Genomic DNA, 3,919 nt, shown 5'->3' with positions numbered 1-3,919 from the left:
ATCTTCAGGATGAACTTTTTTTTTTCTCTCATGTTGTTCTGTTTAGTTTGGACAGAGCAAAGCCAGGAGGCCAAAATTTACTAGGATTAGATTCATTAGTTAATATTTATAAGCAAATGAAATTCTGATAAAGTTCTATGTGAGCTGCGTTATGATTTTGCAATGGGCCAGATTTGGTCTGTGTGCCTTGATTTAGAGAAGACCTGCATACAACATTGGATAAGATGCTACACTATTACATCGACACTGTTAGCTCCTTATCCGCTAGGATGTCCTCCAGCGCTCCATAAAGTGAACAACACACCTGCCATGTGCAGCGAAACTCAGTCAGATGTGGGTCATAATAGGGCCAAACACATGTGGCCCTCAGAACATTTTACAGGGGCCATAAATGAGCTGTAAATACCAAAAGCAGCCCAGTTAGACCCAGATTTTTCTGCGATCTGGAGACTATTGTGATCTCATGAACAGTAAGTTCACAGATGGTTAAATTCTGTGTTAATTATGGTAAATCACAGAAACAGGACAAAGCAGGCTGCAGACCACCCGTGACCCCAGAAGTCAGTGATTTTCCCAGCTGGTAATCGACTTTTAAGCTGCTTTTATGTGAGCGACCGTATGAACATGATCAGGCCAAAATCGAATTTTTATATTTAAAGGTCAGCAGCGTGTTCCCTCACAGTGGACGATAGCTTCAGTGTTCTGCATGTGTGTTTTGTTTCCTATGAGAAGCTTGCACGCTGCACCCACAGAAAAACATAAAATAACCTACTGAAGTTATGCTCGGGTTACAGACAGCGTAGCACACACAGTGAGCTGGGGAAATCCCTATCAGTTTCTCAGACTATTAAATAAAGCAGCAGGGGTCAAAGGTCACCAAGGACTAAAAATAGACCCAGAGGTCACACAGGCAAACTGGGTAGCAGCAGGAAATCCCGAAAACATGGACAAACACAGGGATGTAGAGTCAGCTATGTACAAGCTGAGCTGAGATCGGTGAGCAGAGGTGCAGCAAGCAGGCAGCAGAGCAGGCGTGAGAGGCCAAGATTCATTTTAAGCCATTATGAGAAATATGATTCGTCAGTGAGAAGTTATTTAGAATTAAATAAAGAAGTGTAAATAAAAATAGAACCAGAACCTTTAAAAACTCACGCTGAACTCTTTTTATAGCCCCCCAGTGAATTTTATTTTATCGCCATAGTGTTAAAGGGAAAAGGAAAAAAATATTTTAACTGCTAACAATTAAGCTTCCTGGTGGACGTGTGTGTGTGTGTGTGTGTGTGTGTGTGTGTGTGTGTGTGTGTGTGTGTGTGTGTGTGTGATGTATGTGTGTGTGCGCGACATGTCTGTGCGATGTGAGCAACCCAGGATGTTGGCAGTGTCCTGGGAGTAAGGTGATGAGGGGGAGCAGACGCACACACCTGTATGTAACGCAGCCCCAGACAAGGCTGAGAAATGGGTCACCTTTTGCCAGAAGAGATGTGATTACACCCACACACACACTGACACACACACACAGTATGTGTAGTATTCTTTTAAAGGGGTTACTTCCTTTAGAAGACAAAATACTGCATATTTACAACATTTGAGGAAAAGTCCACACTCTGCAGCAGAGGCGGAGCCAGACATTTGAAACACCCGGGGCTTAGCCCAAAGAGTAGTATGCATGTGGGATTTTTTTTTTTTTTTTTTTTGGGGGGGGGGTGTAGAAATGACTGAAAGATTAATAGGCTCTGTTCAAAAAAGAATGACTTCATATAGGGAAAAATATATATCACATGTGCAGGACACCTTAAACTGTTTTTTTAATTAAGCAGCAAGGCAGAACAAGGTCAGGGCTGTATCAAGACACGAGGACTAAACCCCAATTCAACCAGACCCAGAACTGATCCAGAATTAAAACAGGACTACAACAGTTCAAAATCAGGACTACTGAGGACTTAACCAAGACAGAACCAGAATCAGAACTAGATGATAGCACTAAAAATCATCATAGACCTGCACTACACTTATTTTTTAATTCTACCAAAGTACAATATTTAGATTGAGAAAAGTTTATATAATTATTTAGCCTTGTTGTGCAAACAAGCCTGCAGAACTTAATAAATACAGAATTTGAAAAATAACAAACCTAAAAAGAAACACTAGGTACGAGATACATGAGGACCTGTGATACGGTGATACTTTTGGCAAACGACCATTTGACTAACATGTGTGTCTCACCTGCTCTTGTTCATCTGTTCTGTCCTCGTTCTCCTCTCTCTCCCTCTTTGTGCTGACAATCATCAAATATACAGTTGAAACCAGATATTTACTCTTCAGATAAAAACACTTTTTTAATTGTAACATCAAATCAGACTAAATGTTTATTTTTTTAGATTGATAAATATAAAAACATATTTGTTAACTTTAAGAGTAAAGAGAGAAACTATCTGTATTTCTTAATTGCAAATGGCACCAAATTGTATTCAAACTTGAGCCACACTTATGGAGCTCCACAGTTCTTTTCCTGGTGTTTTGGTTGACATCTCTTGATTTTCCCATGTCAAAGAAACAGGCTCTGTGTTTCGCCTTATATGCATCCACAGCTGTGCCACCAATTTACTCACATGGACTCTACTAACCTATCAGAAGCTTCTTCAGCTCAGAATGGAATCGTCTGGAGTTTTCTTATTAATTAACAATAAATTTAGTGTACATGTACTCCTAAATTTGATGAAAGTGATAAAAATAGCTCTGTCTCTCTTTATTCTGAAATTTAACTAATTCAAGATATATTTCAATATTTATCTAAAACAAAAGTTTACTCTAAATTGATGTTGTACAGTAAAAAAAATTTCTCCCTAAAGTGTAAATATCTGGTTATAACTGTGAATATCCTGCTGTGTACTGAAATCCCTCTTGTTTTGCATAGAAATATACTGAACAACATACAAAGCATAATATATAAAATAACATTTACCTGAGTTTTTTCTTTGAAAGAACCCTCTAATGTCCATTCTTATGTTTCAGTACATAACTGAAACCGATTTAGTCGGGGAGGGTAAGAACTGAAAATATGAAATAAACACACGTAAGCTAAGACTCTAAAAAAAAATAGCATTTGTTCGGCTTTTCATTTTGCCATTTGTTGATTCACTTGAAGAGCAAGTAACGTAATATTGGTCAAGTGATCAGTTTCATATCAATCTTTCGTGATGCACCGTCATATTTACATTATTTGTACGGTGCGAATGATTTGCTTTGGTACCTGGTCAAACTTAAGCTCTCCTTAGTATGGCTGGCTCCGTCTCTCCAACAGCGCACTCACGGGCAGCAGCTGCCCCGCCCCCTCGCTCAGTCGCTTAGTGCCTGAGCTTGGATCATACCAATATCAGGGGGGGATTCACGCACAGTCGTAAATTCCCACAGTGTGCACTATGTGCTTCGAATATTGTGTGTACTTTTAGTTTTATACAGTTGTCAGCCAGGCATCTAACTATGAAAAAATTACACTCCAAAATACCCCGGGCTTCTGACAAAACAACCCGGGCTTAAGCCCCGTAAGCCACCCCCACGCTCCGCCCCTGCTCTGCAGTAACACGCCCTGTGACTCACATGCATGCTGTTATCGTGCATGAATCAGCTGTGTGGTTTACAGAGAACGTGGATGCAGCTATGAGGAAAGAGTGACAGAGTTACAGGGGTAAAGGTAAAGGAGACCGGTGACCTGTTTATTCCAGCCATTGCATCAGGTTGGAGCAGAGAGTCGAAGCGGATGCTGGAGCCGGTTCGTGTCCCATAGTCGTCCCCAGTGGCTTAACTGTTTGCATGTTACTAATTAAATCACATGATTATAATAACAGGCTGAAGGTGAAACTGAAGAGAATTGAAAGTGAAGACAGTTGAACGAAAACAGGATGACACAGAGACACCTGAA

General features: G+C 40.3%; 1 long non-coding RNA gene across 1 annotated transcript; it reads right to left on the bottom strand.

The window, feature by feature from the left end:
• Window positions 1–2,167: 2,167 nt before the first annotated feature.
• LOC147313204 (uncharacterized) lies at window positions 2,168–3,434 on the bottom strand. The gene is made up of 3 exons (XR_015125043.1): window positions 3,251–3,434; window positions 2,963–3,050; window positions 2,168–2,275 (listed from the first exon to the last, which is right to left on the bottom strand). It is a non-coding gene; the product is annotated as an uncharacterized LOC147313204 (long non-coding RNA).
• Window positions 3,435–3,919: the final 485 nt, after the last annotated feature.

Source organism: Aulonocara sp. 'chitande type north' Nkhata Bay, linkage group LG15 (genome assembly GCF_057382095.1).
Source record: "Aulonocara sp. 'chitande type north' Nkhata Bay isolate Kocher_YH1m ecotype deep benthic linkage group LG15, A_spYH_male_GT1.1, whole genome shotgun sequence".
In the NCBI taxonomy this organism is placed as follows: Eukaryota; Metazoa; Chordata; class Actinopteri; order Cichliformes; family Cichlidae; genus Aulonocara; species Aulonocara sp. 'chitande type north' Nkhata Bay.
Note: the sequence above shows the minus strand (reverse complement) of the source record. Positions and strands in the feature narration are given on the sequence as shown.